The sequence below is a fragment of the Pan paniscus genome, chromosome 9, assembly GCF_029289425.2.
Source record: "Pan paniscus chromosome 9, NHGRI_mPanPan1-v2.0_pri, whole genome shotgun sequence".
Classification (NCBI taxonomy): Eukaryota; Metazoa; Chordata; class Mammalia; order Primates; family Hominidae; genus Pan; species Pan paniscus.
The window spans coordinates 116,101,796-116,122,439 of NC_073258.2; the positions used below are offsets into that span (position 1 = coordinate 116,101,796).

Below are 20,644 nucleotides of genomic sequence, written 5' to 3' on the forward strand. Positions count from 1 at the left end.
AAAAACAGAATGCATTCTTATTCCCCTATTTAAAAAAATCCACAGCTCTGAATAACCTTATAGGGTCCATTCATTCCAAAATTATCTCATTAAAATTTGTATCTTAAAATTCAATCTGAAATTTGACAAGAGATCTTTTCAGTTTTAGTTCCTAATCCACATAGCTATGAAAGAGGAACAAACCTGAAAAAAATGAGAAAATACAAAGCATTATGGCATTAGCACTGTCCTTACCATGAATATAAACTAAAGTTACTGATAATAAATGGACTTTTCAATAAATCAGCGAAATACAGAGTCACCGACCACGGTAATAAATCATCTGCTACGAAAAGGCTGAATTTATTGAAGAAAAAAAAAGAAAGCAGAAAACCTTTCTGGATGGTCAGAAGAAAAAACTACCCAAGCTCTTAGGGAAGCCCTTCTTCATAGTATGTACAGGTAGAGTAATCATTTTGACTATCTAAAACAAATTCAAACATTTAAAACAAAGACAATGGTTGTGCTTACAGATCTAGATCTACAGACTTAACATCTGCACATGCTCATTGGAAATCTACAAGGCAGTGTCAACAGAAATATTAACATCCTTTGCAGTCATCTTACAGCACTGCTTTATAAAATTACATCAGATCTCTATCTAAAGCAAGTATTAGAGCTATCCATAGAGGCAGTAAAAGAGAATGTGAAGGAAAAGTAAGAAAATTCAAGCAAACCTATTACTTTTCTTTTAAGCTCAAATATATTTCTTAAGGCTAAACATCAGAAGCAAGATGCTTGGATACCAACACTTTCCTTTATGACTTTAGCTTTCTATCTAGCTCCAGAGGGAAAATCATGTTTACAAGAACCACGAGACATGTGAAAAGCAATAACCAAGATAAATGAAAAAAAAAAAACGCCGGGTTAAGTTTTAGTCAGAACTTTATTGCAAAGGTAGTTTGTTTTATGAGATGAAGAAATCTACTTCTCGTCTTCTCTAGCGTTACATATTGAAAAACGAAAACATGATTAAACTATTCTTTTAATGTCATCTCATCATTTATAAAGAGCTTAAGGAAAACAATCTGCATGCAGACTGAGCACACTATAGAGATGGTGCATAGTGTGGAACCCAATGTCAAAAACTAAAGTTCAATTTCCAGTGCTAATCAAGTTTCTGAAACAGAAGCTCTGTTGATTTCCCTATGAGCCACATGACTTTGTTTTATAGTCTTGATGCAAAATTTCCTAAAATTTTGAAGCCAATTTTTTTAAAAAGTAGAAGATAAAAAAACAAAACAAAACACTAGAGATAATTAATGTTCATCCATTATTCATTCCAAAAGAAAGGGAAAAATTCGTGGGTCAGAGATTGATTACTTTTATAGTATGTTCTTATACAGAGGAAATGAGACTTGGCATAAAGTAGGAAGGGGCACAACAGATTTATAAAAATCAAATACACGTGTGATATTTAGACTTGCCTTTGATAGTTCAATTTTCAGCTATTCATATATAGAAAGCAGAAAGCAAACTTGTCTGTATATTAGAATCACTTAAAGATATTTTTTAAATGCCAAAGCCCAAACCACACCCCCAAACAATTAGATCACAATCTTTGGGGGTGACAGCAGGCATTCAGGATTTCTTGATGCTCTCCAAGTTTGGGAATCATTGACATAAAGTACAGAAAACAAACAAATTCTTCTACCTTCTTTCAGATTTCTCATTGGGATTATCCCAGAGAACTGAAGGGGGAGAAAAAGATAAAGGGAAAAGGAAAGAGTTGGGAAAAAATTACTAAACCAATGCATTAATCTACATCTGCTTTTTAAAGCAAATCATTTACACACATACTCACTGCTGTTTCTGAAGCTGGCTCAACAAAATGCTGAAAAAAAATAATTATAGAGGTACATGGCATATTATGCTGACATGAGTTTCTACGGCAGAGCCCCAGTCCTTTAAGAAGGATTTGGGTGAGAGAGCAGAAGACAGATTATTCTCATAAACACAAAAAAAGGTATGCAGATTCCAAGGTGACTACCACAGCTTTCTAGTGACAAATCGCCAGCAATCAGAGATGTTTGAAATGTGAACTTGCTTAACCTTGCCTACTTTAATGGTTTATTTTAATAAGGGGAAGGATATTAAAACTCTCTATTAAGTTCAAACACGGAAGAAGAGGGCAAGAAAAAAATCCTAAACCCTGTAATTCCAACTTTTTTTTAAAAAGACTCATTGTAGCTAATTTCCTAATTTTACATATTATTTAAACATAGTCCAAAAGATTTTAGTTGCTACATAGCATTTTATTCTCCTTCTGTCCCGTATTTCTTTTTTAAAGAAATGATTTAAGGTACATGCATTCCATTTGTACTATTGGTTCATGACATTCAAAGAGTTCATCATGCACACAGGATCACCTGTGTACTTAGCTTAACTCTGTAGAAATCTCTCATCCCTAGGAAAGAACCTAGATTATTTTTATGCCATCCAAATGGGAGACTGTCCCAGATACCACATGATGAAGGGGCCCCTGAGGGACCATAATGCTAACGTGCTATGAGCACTACAAAATTTGACTTCAAAGATGCCTCTCAGTTTGGCAGGGCCTCCACATATGTCTGTGAATAATAAAGATGTGGTTGTCATTGGCGGTGGAAGCAAAGGGCGCGTGTCCTTGTGAATGTGACCACATTAGATTTAAGATAGAAGAAAGTCCTTTACAAGAAAACCAGAAAAAATGGTGTATCAATTTATGTGCTACAGACATGGTTGTGCTTCATTACTGTAGCATAGGATTAAAAACATAAATCTTGACCACTCTTCAGAGAGCTAGGGTTGAGCTACATAACATTTTTTCCTTAGTGCTGGCTTTTTGGCATTTTGGTCATTTCAACAATATTCGTTGGCCAACCTTCAACAAGTCACCACTTAACTAACTTTATTTATTTATTTATTTTTAGGAGCACATAAAGGTGAAGGGAATACTTCTTTTCCAAAACAGATATGCTGGAGATTAACTTTAGAGTTGTTCTATTTCATCCTAAATTTTCCACTGCTTCTGTCCTGCAGTGAAGTCACAATACATCTGTGACAGAATAACTCCCATGGCAACAGGCCGACATCATAAACACCAGATTAAGACTTGGCTGCAAAGCCAAAGGAGATGATGGGCTGGGAAGGAAGAGGCTATAATTCAAACAAATCTCTGCCATAATAGCTATGGGAATACTAAACATTACTGGCCAAGTAAATTGCTTTCTGTATAAGTGTTCTCTTTTTTTTTTTGAAGTTTGCCCCAGTGTGAAAGTCACTCTGTAAGTCAGAACCTTAGCATTATTTTAATGTACTGTTCTGTATTTAATAATCTTATGCTTCAGACATTAGTCTGTTACCATGGGAATGACAGCAGCATAAATACAGGATTATGGCTATCAAGCAGGAGAAAAGAAATTATGAATAAGCCTCGTTATGTTCAATAATTAGCAGCTACATGGAAAAAAACAAAACCATGAATTTAGGTTGATGCATTTATCTCAGTGTTTGAATACAACTCTGAGTGTGTTATTGCTTTAAAATGAGATTCTAACAAACTGCCAAAAACTTCTTGACTAGCAGTTGTTACTCAGTGCTATAATTTAAAAATTCATCCTGTCCATCTCTTTTTTCTCCTATTTATATTCTTCCCCGGCAGAAGATTGGTAACTAATGGGTAATACACAACATTCCAAGATAGATTCTGGTATCTTGAGCCAACATATCAGGAGAATGGTACAGAAAAACTGAACATTACCAGCCCCTCTACCTTAGCTAACTGCAAAATGAACAACTTCCAAGGACTTGCTGCTACTCTCCCACAAAATGAAAAGTCTATGTATCAAGATGTAGAATAGTACAGCTAAGCACAAGGCTCCTCCCCAGTCAAAGAGGAGCAGAGAGTGAAGATCACTATCAGTAAAAGCGCTGGCCTAGAGTTCCATCACTAAACTGATATGTAACCCAAGGCAGGTCTTCTTTCTTTGAGTTTCAGTCTCATCATCTTTGAAGTGAGAATAACAGAGCATAAAAGTCAAACTTGAACCAACACATGATCTGTATAGCTCATTTTTTTATTCTCAAGTCACAATAAGAGACATTGTACTCTATCATGTTTACGTTAATGACTAAGGAAGTGTACCATACAGTTAGAACTCTTAACAAGGCATGCACCCCTTTGCTAATTGTAGAACAGATTAACAAAATGGTGGATAAAAATTTTGAGACTACCAAAGATGGTTAAAACAATACCTCCCTAAACCCAGAGACTACATCCAAATATTGAAGAAAGTACTGCAGCAATGCCACAGCATCAAGTCTTCCCTGAATATTTGGGGAAATGGGCACATCGCCATACTTTTGGCATCCTATGGAATCACTCACCCTCTCTACAAGAGTATCATTACTCATTTTCCCATCCAAATCAGATGGCAAGAATGAAATCTTAATCTACTCATAAACCAGTAAACACTTGACTAAGATCAACAGCTCCTTGGTACTTTCAAATTTCCTTAATCCCCTCTTCCGTGAGGTTTCTGCATTCAATGGCAGTGGCACAACACATCATTGGGGGAAAGTAATTTTAGAACGTGCCATCCAAATTAACTGGTCGTGAATAGGCTCTGATTAAAATATAAAAGGATTTTAAAATAATTTAAAATGATTCACTGGAACTAATTTAGAGATATTTTAATCTCTGAATGTGCAATGAACTGTAGTCTCCCTTGGCCCCAGCATCTCCTTAGAGAGGAACATTTCTTGTCAGGCCTTATGCCACTGGATTAGAGGTATTTGAGCCATATGAACTAAAATGGCCATGCCTGAATTTCCCCCTGACTTTTCTGACTTGTGTCTCTCCAACTTAGGCATGGTTCTCTTCCACGTTCCAAACCAAATTGTATATACTTCCCCTCTCAGTGAATATTGCTCATCTGTTTACTAGGCCAGATAGCTAGATAATTCTAAACACAACAATGTGACAATTATTTAAAGAATCACATGAGATCAAACAATCTCAGCTTACATTCTTTAGTCATTTGTTTAAATTCCATTTTAGATTAAACAAAACAATATTTTCCCAACCTAATATTCTAACATATTTATTTACAGGGATTCCACTAAGGCCACTTGTGAAACAATATCTAAGCCACATTTAACTAGGCTCTTTTAATGTGACTATGACATTCAAGAAGATGGCTGATGCTTTAAAAAGTGCCTACTTAGACCCACTACAGATTCCTTTACAAAATCCTTTGGTGCCTGGTCTCCAAGATTTCCTGAATCTCAGCCAAAGACCCTTCAGATAACAGGAGGGGAGAGTTAGTCTCTATTTTTCCACATTCTAGACATTGTTGTTTCTTTCTGAGCCATGGGATAGAGCTGGAAAGAAGAAATGAGCAACAAAATCTATATATTGGAGCACTGTGATAAGGATAGATACTCCCTGATTTAATCTTCCCAACAATCTGATACGTAGTTATTATTACACCTATCGAGTAAATGAGGAAATAGAAGAAGAAAAAGATATCCAACTGAGTTATCACACAGTAATGAAAAAGTGAAATGCAAACCTAATACAACTCCAAAACCCAAGTTCTTTCTGTTGTATCCTTACTAAAATCCAGTCTTCTTGAAAGTTGGAAGCTGGTCCTTTTATTCTTCTGTGTAATCTCAGAGACTACACATACAAAGAGTTCTTAACAAAACACGTATATCAAGTAAAAGAAGCAAAGTGTTTACAAGAAATTTTCTAGTTTCTTTTGTCAAGCCAATCCCCTGGCCCAGACCAGACCAGAACAGAGCACACATGAGAAGTATGACTTACTGCTACAGCATCAGAGAAGACGAATGAAACCCTCAAAATCCATCCATTTTGAAGCTGATGTATCCAAGCATAAGATTGTCACTTACCTAAAAGAAATATAAGAGAAAACACCAATATTGTAAATGTAGACATTCACCTCTTAGAAACTTTACCTACTAATATATTAAAACACACTTTAATTTTATAGTCAATGTATCCTGAGCCCAATAGTATAAAAAGAGCTGTTTTTTTCATCTTTCAATTTTTCAAAGCCATCCTCATTCTTTTTTTAATGGAGTATTTAAATTCCAGTCTTTTTTCTCACCTTTACCTGGAACAGTCTAACTTTCTGTGATGATAAAACATCTTTAAAAGATTCATGTATCTTCTCTCCAGAAAAATCACATATAGAAACCTCTTTCACATAGCGTTAGCCAGTTCACAGTCCACCTGTGGTCTACCCACTGACCTATATGATGAACATGACATGAGAGCAGGCTGTAGGATATCCCTGAATCTTACACATGCTGCATAATTTGCTTTAGAAGCCCACAAAAACTTTAGATTTCCAGAAATGTGTGATGTACATACAAAATTCTGCACCCAGCCTATATAAAATGCTCATTCTTTTTCAGAATAAATGACATATCAACAAAGAATTGGTCAATACTAGGTGGCAAAGAAAGTCTCTGGAAATAGCAAAGAAATGCTAGCTACTTAGATGCCAACTAGGTCTGTTGGCTATAAAAACTTAAACAAATTAAAAACAGACCAAATAATTACCAAGAAAACCTAAAAAAGAAAAACACTGTATGTGTGTGTCTGTGTTCTACATCAGGATAGGGAAGAGGCAGGCACAACCAGATATTTCAAAATATTATAAAGCTTCTACAAGTGAAAGAGTGTGGTTTTGCTGCATGAAGAAACAGAATAGAATAAAACAAAAAGCTCAGAAAGTGAAAAAAGTATACATAGAAAATTGGTATGAGACGTCACATCTCAAATCAATGTGGGAAAAGATGGCCTTTTTAATAAATGATATTTGGACAACTGGACAGCCAATGGAAAAAAATTAAATTGCATTCATACTTCACATTATATATCAGAATACTGTCAAAATCAGACCTACATATATATATGGTGGTGATATATATATAATATATATATCTTTTATATATATGTATCTTTTATATATATAATATATATCTTTTATATATATGTATCATATATATGTGTGTGTGTATATATATATATGCTTATTTGCTGGTGATATATATAAGCATGTAAAAAGATGCTCCACATCAGATTTCATCAGGGAAATGCAAATTAAACAACAATGATATATCACTGTTTGCCTATTAGAATGGCCAAAATCCAGAACACCAATAACACCAAATGCTGGGGAGGGTGTGGAGCAGTAGGAATGCTCAGTTACTGCTGGCAGGAAGGCAAAATAGTACAGCCACTTTTGAAGACAGTTTGGCAGTTTCTTACAAAAATAAACATACTCTTACCATACAATTCAGCAATAATGCTCCTTGGTATTTACCCAAGAGTTGAAAACTTATGTCTACACAAAAACCCGCACGCAGATGTTTATGACAGCTTCATTCATAATTGCCAAAACTTGTAGGCAACCAAAGTGTCCTTCACTAGGTGAATCAATAAACAAACTGTGGTATACACAGACAATAGAATAGTATTCAGTGTTAAAAAGCAATGAGCTATCAAGCCATGAAAAGACATAAAGGAACCTTAAATTCATATTAATAAATGAAGAAGCCAAACTGAAAAAGCAACCATACTGTATGATTCCAGCTATATAACATCCCGGAAAAGACAAAACTACAGAGACAGTAAAAAGATCAGGGGTTGGCCAGGCGCGGTGGCCCACGCCTGTAATCCCAGCACTTTGGGAGGCCGAGGCGGGTGAATCACGAGGTCAGGAGTTTCAGACCAGCCTGGCCAACATGGTGAAACCCCATTTCTACTAAAAACACAAAAATTAAGCCAGGCATGGTGGCGCACACCTGTAGTCCCAGCTACACAGGAGGCTGAGGCAGAAGAATCGCTTGAACCCGGGAGGCGGAGGTTGCAGTGAGCCGAGATTGTGCCACTGTACTCCAGCCTAGGTGACAGAGCAAGACTCCATCTCAGCAACAACAACAACAAAAAGAACAGGGGTTGCCAGGGATATAAGGGAAGAAGGAATGAACTGGCAGAAGGCAGATGATGTTTAGGGCAGGGAAAATACTGTATAATGATGAATATGTGTCATTATACCTTTGTTGAAACCGACAGAATGGACAACACCAAGAGTGAACCCTGATGTAAACCATGGACTTTGGGTGATAACGGTGTGTCAGTGTAGGTTCATCAACTGCAACAAATGTACCACGCTGGTAGAGGATGTTGACAACAGGGAAGGCTATGCATGTATGGGGACAAGGAAATCTCTGTACCTTCTTTTTAATTTTGCTGTGAATTTAAAACTGCTATAAAAAATTAAGTCTTTTTTAAGAAAAAGCCCAACACCCCCACAAAAAAAAACCCACATAACTTTTGAAAGAAAACTTGAAGTCTGTTATAAAGTTAGAGAAAAGGCAGATCCAGAAATAATAAAAAATTAATAACTTTGTGTACACAAAAATGTATTTTATAAAAACCCTTGTGCATAGCAAAATAAAACAAAATGCCATCAGCCAAAAGACAAATGATATACTTGGAAAAACAATGTTCGCAACCTATCACAGACAAGGGAATTATAATGTCTAACATATAAAAAGCTCCTAAGGTCCAGGTACGGTGGCTCACACCTGTAATACCAGTACTTTGGGAGGCTAAGGTGGACAGATCATGAGGTCTGGAGGTCGAGACCAGCCTAGCCAATATGGTGAAACCCTGTCTCTACTACAAATACAAAAATTAGCTGGGTGTGGTGGTGTGTGCCTGTAGTCGCAGCTACTCAGGAGGCTGAGGCAGAAGAATAGCTTGAACCCGGGAGGCGGAGGTTGCAGTGAGCCAAGATCATGCCACTGCCCTCCAGCCTGGGCGATAGAGTGAGACTCTGTCTCAAAAACAAAACAAAACAAAACAAAAAAGCTTCTAAGAAATCTGAAAGAAAAATACCAGCATTCCCATAGAAAAATAGGCAAAGGACATAAACAGGGAGTATACAGAAGAATAAGCAAAAATGGCTCAAAACATGTGAACTGATGCTCAACTTTATTCATAATAAGAGACATACATTTTTTTTTCACTGATCAGATTGGCAAAACTCCAAGTTTGACTGCATACTCCGTTTATGAGGCTGAGGGGAAATAGCATCTTTGTATGTTACTGGTGAGAAGGCAAAAGGGTATTAAACTCTAAATGAAGGGAGTTAGGTGCTAGCAGACGTGTAGAAGTAGATTTATAAATCAGTACAGAGGTAAACATAACTCACTAGAGAAATGATGGATTCTTCAATAAATGGTACTGATAGAACTGCAACTAACAAATGTGGAAAGGATGATGGGAATAGAAAATCATTTAGCAAACACCATAGGAAAGAAGGCATGCTAAAATTACAAAGAGAAAAACAGTAACTTCACTGTGGAGAAACGTGGCAGACACCACCTTAGCCAAATGATTGAAGTTAACGTTGCCAATAACAGGATAAATGGATATTATAGACTTCCTCATACGTTACACTGAGGACACAAATCACATTCTTGTAAACAAATGCATAACAAATTCAACCATGAGAAAATATCAAAAAAATCCAAACTGAGGGACGTTCTTCAAAATATCTGGCCAGTACTCTTCAAAACTATCAAGGTCATAAAAGACAAAGGTGGACTGAAAAACAGTCACAGATTAAAGAGACATCACTAGTCAATGCAATGTGTAATCCTGAATCGAATCCTGGAGCAGCAAAAGGTTGTTAGTGAGAACAACTAGGAAAATTTGAATAAAGTCTGGAGATTAGATAATAGTACTGAACCACTGCAAACTTTCTGATTTGATGGTTCTACAGTGGTTATGTAAGATGTTAACATTTGGAGAATCTAGATGAAACGTCTATGGGAATTTTTGGCATTGTTTTTGCAATTTTTTTTTTGGTAAGTCTGAAAATAGTTAATTTTTTTTGTTTTTAATTTTTTTTGTTTTTCTTGAGACGGAGTCTCCCTCTGTCATACAGGCTGGAGTTCAGTGGCACTATCTCGGCTTACTGCAACCTCCACCTCCTGGGTTCAAGCAGATCTCCTGCCTCAGCCTCCCAAGTAGCTAGGACTACAGGTGTGTGCCATCATACCTGGCTAATTTTTGTATTTTTAGTAGAGACAGGGTTTCACCATGTTGGCCAGGCTGGTCTCGAACTCCTGACCTCAAGTGATCTGCCCTCCACAGCCTCCCATAGTGCTGGGATTACAGACATGAGACATCGTGCCCGGCCTGAAATTAGTTTTTTAAAGTTCAAATTGGTTTTAAAATTTCAAAAACAAAAGTCAGTTTTTAGAAAAAAAAAAAAGTATTTTTTTATGTGTGTTTTTCAAAGCAGCATGGAAACAACCAGATATCCTCATAGAAAAAAATAAAATTAGGCTGGGCACAGTTGCTCACGCCTGTAATCCCAACACCCTGGGAGGCTGAGGCGGGCAGATCACTTGAGGTCAGATGTTCGAGACCAGCCTGGCCAACATGGTAAAACCCTGTCTCTATGAAAAATACAAAAATTAGCTGGGTGTGGTGATGCACACTTGTACTCCCAGATACTTGGGAGGCTGAGGCAGGAGAATCGCTTGAACCCGGGAGGTGGAGGTTGCAGTGAGCCAAGATCATGCCATTCCACTCCAGCCTGGGCGACAGAGCAAGAATCTGTCTCGGGGAAAAAAAAAAAAAAATATATATATATATATATATATGGCCCATTTGCATATCATACACAAAAATTCCAGATAGGTTAACAAAAGTAAAACGCAAACTTTTAGAAGAAAAAAAGAGAAAGGGAGAGAAAGTACCTTTTATGACCTCAGAAGTAGGAAAGGCTTTTTAAATAAGCAAAAAGCAAAACCATAAAGGAAAAGATTGAGTTTGCCTGCATTAAAATTAATATTAAAAGTTTTGTAAAACAAAAAATAACATAAATTAAAAAAAACAAGCCATATACTTAAATGCATATAACCCGCAAGGATTAGTATTCAGAACATAAAAGAATTTCCACATTTCCACATTATCAAGAAGGCCAGGCACTGTGGTGCACACCTGTGGTCTCAGTTATTTGGGAGGCTGAGGTGCGGGGATCACTTGAGCCCAGGAGGTCAAGACTGCAGTGAGACACTCTAGCCTGGGCAACAGAACAAGACCCTGCCTCAGAAAAAAAAAAAAAAAAAAAAAAGACAAAACAAAATAATCCAACAGAAAAACAGCAAAGGATTCGGCATTAGGAAACTGAGAGAAGAGAAAACTCAACAGGCCAATAAATGTGAAATGATACTCAACCTTACAAGTCAGTGAAATGTATATTTTTGTTGTTGTTAAAGAGTCAGTGTCTCACTATGTTGCCCAGGTTGGTCTCAAACTCGTAGGCTCAAGCAATCCTCTCACCTCAGTCTCTCAAGTAGCTTGGACTACAGGCATGCAATCCTGGCTAATTTATTTTTATTTTTTTTAAAGACGGGGTCTTGCTGTTGCCCATGCTGGTCTCAAACTCCTGGCGTCAAGCCAACCTCCTACCTCGGCTTCCTAAGTAGCTGGAATTACAGGTGCAAGCCAGTGTGTCCAGCAGAAATGCAGATTAAAACAAGAAGGTATGTTTTCACTACCATCAAATCAATGAAAATTTTATTTTCTGGCAATACCAGTACTGGAATTGAAAAAGATACGAAGCTATGAGAGTTCTCCCACAGCACCTATGCTACCAGTCATGAGCACAATCACGTGGGAGAGCTTTATCCAAGAAAGCCAAAGATGTCCAAAGCAACTCCACTTCCAGGTGTTACCCTAGAGAAATTCCTACCCACATTCAAAAGTAGAAGGCACACAGAAAGACACATATAAGAATGGTCATCCTTTCACTGGACGTAACAGTCTACTGCAAACAAGCAAGAGTCCATCAACAGGAGAATAAATAAACAGCGATATTCACAAAACATAAAATATATATAGCAGTGAAAATAAGTGTACCAGAGCCACAGGCATCAAGATGAATCTCACAAATGAGTATGAAGGTAAAAAGCAAATTTCAAAATACAACAGCATAACAGCATTTATATCATTATGTTTAATATTTTATCTAAAACATGCAAAAATACTACACCCTACAGACAAACATGTTCGTAGGAAGATGACTGAAATGGACATGGGATTGATAAACAGTAAATTCAGGATTATAGTTCAATCCTAGGAGGAAGGATAAGGAGTAAGGTGAGGGAGGGGGCAGACACAAGAGAGGACGTCCAAACATGGCACAGTGTTAAGATGTGACAAAGCTAGGCGTGGTTCTATAAGCTTTTCTATATATGTGAAATATACAACTTTAAAAGGCATCTGCATCATAAAATATAGGCCTTTACTCTTAAATGATTCTTCAATTAGCTTTTGCTTAACTTTGGTTTTTTCAGTTTTCTCATGGGGATATTTCTTTTCTCCTTGACTTTGTATTGGTATAAAAATGTAAATGGTATCTTTAGACCCCGTATGCTAAAATTAGGGCTGCCTTTTTGTCTCCTTAAAAATATCCAAATACTTCCTCCCTCATTATTCATATATTCACTCGCTTCCTTAAGGATTTCTATTCAGAAAAATTTTAACCAAATCCCTCTGGAGTATGCTAGACCTCAGAATATATAAAAGATGTTAAGATGTTTTAAAGAGGTTTGATTTTTAAAACAAAACAATTAAAAAAAATCCAGATCATTTAAGATGCCTTTACTGAAGATTAAACTAACAAAATCCCATTTCCATAATAAATTTAAAGAATAAATACATGTGAAATATACACTTTTAAAAGGCATCTGCATTACAAAATATTTATAAATATTATATATTATATTTATACATTATAATTATATAATGTAATACTTATATAATTACATATTATATACATTATTATAATAAATAATATTTATAAAGAATAAATATTAGGTTATATATTACTAAGCAATTTGTATGTTAAGAAGTGATATGGCCAGGTGCTGTGGCTCACGCCTCTAATCCCAGCACTTTGGGAGGCCGAGGCAGGTGGATCACCTGAGGTCAGGAGTTCAAGACCACCCTGGCCAACATGGTGAAACTCCATCTCAACTAAACATACAAAAAAATTAGCTGGGCATGGTGGTGGGTGCCTGTAATCCCAGCTACTTCAGGAGGCTGAGGCAGGAGAATCACTTGAACCTGGGAGGTGGAGGTTGCAGTGAGCCGACATCATGCCATTGCACTCCAGCCTGGGCAACAAGAGTGAAACTCTGTCTAAAAAAAAAAAAAAAAAAAAGTGATATATAGTCATAAAATGCCCCCACAGTTGAAGCATGGTAAAATGTAATCATCTAGTGTCGGGTATATGTACAAGAGAGGCACTTTCCCATATCACACTAAAGTATTAAGTGCGATTGCTGCTGAATTTCACCAGAATTAACTGTAATGATTCACTACCTGAAAGATCAACATACTCTAGCCTTAGACATGCTACAGAGGTTTGGGCGAAGGCTAAAAAAGACCCCATTCACCTCTTCGCTGAACTTTTCCAAGACTGCGGGTGCTATTGGTTGATAATGTTAACAATGAATCCATTTCTCTGAAATATTAATTTCACAAGGCAAAATAATTTAGTTCTATGGTTCCCTAACCTTGGCTTTTGGTCTTTGAAGCTGAACCGCTGGATGAGTTCAATGCAAATCTACCATCACCGTAAGGAGAAAGCACCAAAGCACAGGTATCGGTGTGTGGGCCAGCAGCATCTTGGTATAGAAAGGCTGGAGTATTTGTTTTCATTAAGTGCTGCCAAAATGCCTAGATATGCACCCAACAATCTGATATTCCACATTAGGAAGGTTTCAAAAATCCAGCCAAGAGGACCACTTTTATTTCAAATTTAACTTCGAAAGGATGAGCTATCATGTAAAGGCAGAGTTGGCCAGAACGGTGGCTCATGCCTGTAATCCCAATACTTTGGGAGGCAGAGGCAGGAAGATTGCCTGGGCAACATAGTGAGACCCTGTCTCTACAGATAATTTAAAAATTAGCTAGGCATGGTGGTGTGTGCCGTTTGGTCCTAGCAACTTGGGAAGCCAAGGAAGGAGGGTCACCTGAGCCTGGGGGGGTTCAAGGCTGCAGTGAGCCATACCATCGCACTCCAGCCTGGGTGACAGAAGGAAAGTAAGACCCTGTCATTAAAAAAAAAAAAAAAAAAAAAAGGCAGAGTTGAGTTTAGTTTTTGTGTATTGAAGAAAGGTAAGCAGTTTTAAATGCCAAAAAAGCTCCTTAATTATCAAATTCCTAAAAAGTCTTCTTGCTCTAAAAGGGCTGGGTGTTGGGGGGTGGTAGTAATTTGCCTGTAGGCTCAGAAACTAAATGACAAGTTTCAAGTTTCAGCCCTAAGCAAATTTTCAGTCAAACAGAGCCCTTTTAAAAAAAAACTCTAAAGGAGGTGGTAAATGTTGGTATTGGCAACAGCTTAAACAAAAGCCCCACTGTTTCTTATTTTTACATGTGAACACTGGAAATGAGAATGGAATGACGTCCCCCTTAAAAAATAGTAACACTCCAATGTATTAACTTTCCTCTGCCTAAAGGAAATGTGTCATTTTTAGTTCTTCAAACAATTTTTTCCCCCAAGCACAACAGCTCATTTCTTTATACTACAGCTAGTTGGCTGTCCCTGATCAGTTTAAATCCCTGCACAGTTCAAGATCTGGGACTGAAACCAAAAGGAATAAATCAATGAAGGCCTGGATTTCTATCCCACTATGCAGGCCAGCACTCTTCAAAGATGTGGAGCGGCCAAAAGCTGTGGAGAAGTTCCCAACTGTGTTGGTTACTGACCTAAAATCACATGACATAGGAAGGATATGCCCCCATCCCAATCCTGAGAAATCTCATTTAGTCCTGCTTTTACTATGCCATATTACATTACAAAGGTTCTACATAGCCCCTCCTCCTAGTACTTATTCATAATCAACTCTACTCCAAGAAAATTAGTTAAGACATCCATTTCTTATGTGAAAGGGCTCCTAAATAGTCCAAATCTTGAGCTAAAAGAAGCCAATGTTATTTCATCACACAGAAGCCAGGGGCAGAGGGGGAGATGTTGGCCAGAAAATACTTATTCCAACAGAAAAGTTACATTTTTGATAGTGTTCCAAAAAGAGAATATTGGCAGGAACCTCAAGATTTTGTGCTTTCTGCTGCTACTGGAATGAAATAGATTTTCATTTTAATCCGGTAATATGAAATAAACCAAAAGCATACAGATTGGCAAATACCAACTCTAGTTGCACAGTGTCACATGTCACACATCATCAGCCCAAGGAGGTCAAAAAGGGAGCCCAGGCAGCTATAACGTATATGAAGAGATGAACAATGAACATTTTTAAAATCCTGATCTAGTGAGAAGGCATAAAGGAATCCACCTGTGCAGGAGACTTCAAAAGCCAGATAAGAAAGAAGAAAGATGCTTAAATGGAAAATTCATCAACAAGTCAAGAATATAATAAAGCACAACTCCAATTTCTACAAGAACACTGGCATTTTAGGCACTCAAAGAAGACATCACAACACCTCTCTACATAACACACAAAGACAATGTAAAATCCATGCAGCACAGAGTCACTTTAGCAACTGCCAGGTAGCACTAATCCTCAAAGGAGATTTCTTAAGAATTCCCATTCTTCACTTTATCCCTTATTTTTCGTTTTTTTGTTTTGTTTTGTCTTTCTTTTCTTTCATTGTTAAATATTAGCATACCAAAGAAAGGAATCTTGAGAAACAATCTTCATTCATTCACTCAAGGGGCTGAATCTAGTCCTCTTGAATCCAAGTGGCCCACCAAGATAAAAGACATAGGAATTATGGGTTTTTAATGAAGCAGTAACCCAACTAAGTAACTGGAGAAAAGTTCAGGAAAGGTGCTGAAATCTGACCTGGTGGTCAAAATAATCCACAGAGAATGCATGCAGTTTTAAGGAATCTGGGTTCCTTGACCCTCAAGACGATCTTCCTCAGCAAATGCTTCCATAAGCTTGCAGAAAAGAAAAAAAAAAAAAAAATTCCACTGCCTGCTCCCAGATATATAGCATTAGGGCAGGGATAAATTTCAAGCTGGCAAAAGTCCAAACCCAACAGTTGCAGCTGTAGTAGCTGCCTTGTTTACAAAGCAATTCAGGAAGCTTTTAGAGGGCAGAGTGCACCAGACAGAAGGGGGTCTGTACGCAAAACATGGATGGATCCCAATGCTTTCAGAACAGACAACACATCTGTTCCCAGGTCCCCCTTGGAAACATGCCGCATACAAATCCAAGTCAACCTTTACTGCTCATGTTTTTTCAGGAAAACATATCTACTTAAGCACTCAAATCAAAATTATACACTGGTAGTTATTGGGCCCTTGCGCCATCCCCAACATCCTAACCAAAACACTGAATACAACATGCTGCACAATGTTTTGAGCAGACTCAAATCAGCTATGACCTGAACCTCTCTGTCCATTAACGATGCTAAGCCTAAGTGTGTCTTCTATTACCCTTTTAAGACTCTTACAAATTGTGCTTCTTAGCTTCTCTCCGATAACGTCTATGTCCTGGACAATTATGTGGGTAAAGGACACATCGGAAAATTAACCTGTGTTATCCTCATTATTCCCTCACACTGAGATTTCAATAATGTAACTTACTTCTATTCCCCTTTAGTCCTCTATAATGTTGTACCCTTGCCATTTTCATTTTCTTGCATTGTTTAATTTAGAATTCCTCTGTAAGAAAAAGAAACAAAGTCTAGAGGCAGAGTGGGAGGGTGGGGGGAAGAGCAACAGAATAAATGCTGAAAAGGAAGCAGAGGGTGCATTATGTCTGTTTACAGAGCTTTAAAAAATGTGAAATGATGAGATGGACAAGAACATGACATACAGATGACGGCAAAAAAAGCAGAAAGGTGCTCTTCGATGTTTAAAAAAAGGGAAATTTAGCTAAGAAGGATAGTAACCAAACACATTAAGAGACAGAAGAGAAAAAGGTTATTTAACAGATGAGTGTAACATGGAGCTTAACACATTTAATAAACAAACAAACAAATGAGTAAAATCTGTGCATTCCAGGGTGTGGCTGGCATACAGCAGTGTTGCTCGCATACACAGAACCATGACAAACTTTTCTTCTATGGGTTCTCTGGGTGGAGTATTTGATATAGCCACAGTAAAAAACAATCATAATCCATTTGCTGCCATGACCATAAAAAGGATTCTTAAATGAAAAAGCATATATACCCTGGTGACAAACCACTGTAGATTTACAGTGTGAGAAAATGTTCAGCATAAAATCCTAACTGTGTCTTTGTGTAAGCAGCACCTATACAATAAATCAGCATAGAGCCCAGCTCTGCCATGACTCTATGTAATTACATATATTAATTACATGTTTAATCACATATATTAATAACACCCAGTCTATAATTACAATGTATTCATGTAAACCTAATCAAGGAAAACTAGAGGATTTGCATAAAACTTGTAATGAAAAATATAACGACTACACTAACAAGATAGGGAGATGAATGCATGTCTGTGAGAAACTGTTTGTGTCAAGAAGAACAGAAAGTGATTCTCTTTCCTGAACATTATTTCAGGCCCATTTAACACAATCTGTACCACTCAATGAATGTGCAGTACCCTACACACATCAAATCAGATTTGGATAATGTTCCTGACTTCAGATAAAATTTCATTACTATATTTAGTTATGGAATGATAGGAAAGGCTTAAATTTTTAAACTTAATAAAAACTGGAAATATGTTAAGAATTAGGAGAGCCTTACTACAATCTGCCACATGAAATCTAAACAGCAAAAGAAGGCCTACCCAGTAGGGACCCTGTAGAGTCTCTGACTGAATTTCACCCTTAAAATAAACAACTAAGAAAAAAGTACAATTCTTTGTGGCCAAAGAAAGTGGAAATTCTATTTTATTTTTTTTTATTATTTATTTTTTTGAGATGGAGTTTCGCTCTTGTTGCCCAGGTTGGAGTGCAATGGCACAATCTCAGCTCACTGCAATCTCCGCCTCCCGGGTTCAAGCAATTCTCCTGCCTCAGCCTACCGAGTAGCTGGGATTACAGGCGCCCGCCACCACACCCAGCTAATTTTTGTATTTTCAGTAGAGACGGGGTTTCACCATGTTGGCCAGGCTGGTCTCGAACTCTTGACCTCAGGTGATCCGCCCATCTCGGCCTCCCAAAGTGATGGAATTACAGGCATGAGCCACCGTGCCTGGCTGGAAATTCTACTTTAAAACAGTTTCACAAGAGAAAGTTATCAATGATTTGGGGCCTCTAATTTCAAATACCCTCACTGGTAAGCTGGAACTCCCTAAGTCAGTGGTTTTATTTCTCCAAATAGGACCAGAGTTTGATAAAAACAAATACAAAGTAAATTAAAACACAGGAAAGGCTTTGAACTCAAATAACTTAAGACTGAAATTCCCTTCATTCTAATTGCCTGGTTTTTATGAAGCACCTCTTGACAAGACTAAAAACAGAAATTTTTACAAAACCACTAATAACAGACTTCAAGATTTTTTTTTACACATAAAGCTTGAAAATATGCTAGTTCACTCTTAGCAATATATGCTTTTTATTCTCAAAACTAAGTTGATGTGAGAAAGCATAGAAACAGCTTTATAATGCGAACTTAAGCAATTAAAAAATGAATCCTGAATTTGCTTTTATAAACAGCTTTATGAAGCAAATTTAAGTATTTTAAAAAATTATTTTGAATCTGCTTTTGAGAACAGAATTTCACTCTGTTGCCCAGGTTGGAGTGCAGTGGCACAATCATGGCTCACTGCAACCTCTACCTCCCTGGTCTCAGGTGATCTTTCCACCTCAACCTCCCAAGTAGCTGGGACTAGAGGCAAGCGCCACCATGCCCAGCTAATTTTTAGAATTTTTTTTAGAGATAGGATCTTGCTATGTTGCCCAGGCTAGCCTTGACTAGCCTGGTACTCGGGCTCAAGTGAAACTCTCAGCCTCTTGAAGTGTTGGGATTACAGGCGTGAGCCACTGTGCACAGCCCCTGAATCTGCTTTTTAAAAGTGATTCAAAATTACCTGTCTATATGAAGGAAAACAATGCAATCTTCCAACCAATTCTAAAATAAGGAACTTAGTATAAGACAAATTTTAGCAGTAAGACTGTACTTCTCTCTTTCCCTGAGAGATAATAATCCACAGGAGGGCTGTGCCACTTTTGTGCCGACTACCTCACTGGAGTTACAAATGCAATGTGGTTGTCAATCCAGTGAGGTCTCTAATCATTTACCATTAATCTATCCTAAGCCAATTTAAAACTACAAGTGTTTTACAAGCATCAAGGGTCTTTCCCCACTAAAGATAGCTAATAAACAGCCACGCACCATAATGGAAGAATGCAATATTTTCCACAAGAAATGATATCATTTATCTTTTCCAAAATTTTATTCACACCTCAATTACTGTTCATCTGTCACCATCACTCCTAAAACCTGAAGCAAGTAATCAACTGAAAGATAAATTCTCACTGCAATTTCACTGTATTTACACATGAGAAAAGACATTTAAAAGTACCATTTCATTCAGCCATTAAATTATTTGCTTTCAGGTTTCTTCGTAAAAACCTAAAGAAATATCTGGTTTATTTACCCACAGGAGTGGGGCTGGGAATAAAGAGACACAGGAGGGAAGAGAGGGTGTGCATAAGAAGCATTTAATACACTTAAATGGTTAGAAGACCTAAACATATTTGCTCAAAAATATTATTAGTTTTTTATATATCATTCAACAGCAAACTTAGGTTTTTCCTTCAACAAATATTTCTGAGATTATTACTTTGTTGACAACAACAACAGAAGACTTAACATTCTCATGCCAACTTAAAGCAGTTTTCTTCACATTTCCTTCTTCTGCAAAAACCCTATAATATTCATAATAATTCTTAAACAAAAATCAAATCACAATAACTCCTAACATTTATTGAGTGCTTACTATGTGTCTGGCACTGTTCTAGACACTTTGTACATTAAAATCTTGAAAGAACTCTATGAGGAAGATATGATAACTGTCTCCATTATCAACACAAGAAAATTCTGGCATGGAGAGATTACAAGACTTGAACATGATCACACAGGTAGTAAAGGGTGAAGACAGGACAAAATCCCAGGGAGTGTGGCTCCAGCTCAGTTCTTTTTTTTTTTTTTTTTTCCCTGAGACAGAGTCTTGCTCTGTCGCCCAGGCTGGAATGCAGTGGTGCAATCTTGGCTCACTGCAACCTCTGCTTCCAGGGTTTAAGTGATTCTCCTGCCTCAGCCTGTGGAGTAGCTGGGATTACAGGCACACGCCACCATGCCCAGCTAATTTTTGTATTTTTAGTAGAAATGGGGTTTCACCATGTTGGCCAGGCTGGCCTCAAACTCCTGACTTCATGATCCACCCGCCTCCGACTCCCAAAGTGCTGGGATTACAGGTGTGAGCCACCACACCCGGCTCCAGTTCAGTTCTTAACCATTATGCTAAAATTAATCTCAAGCTGATTTCCACCATCAGTCTCATGATATCACACTCATAAGGAATAATTCCTTATGCAAATACTGCTTAAA

At 37.4% G+C, this 20,644-nt stretch overlaps 1 protein-coding gene across 10 annotated transcripts in view; it reads right to left on the reverse strand.

The window, feature by feature from the left end:
• Window positions 1–20,644, reverse strand: part of CADM1 (cell adhesion molecule 1) — a 339,666-nt gene that overhangs the window by 228,413 nt on the left and 90,609 nt on the right. The gene's annotated exons all lie outside the window — the stretch shown is intronic.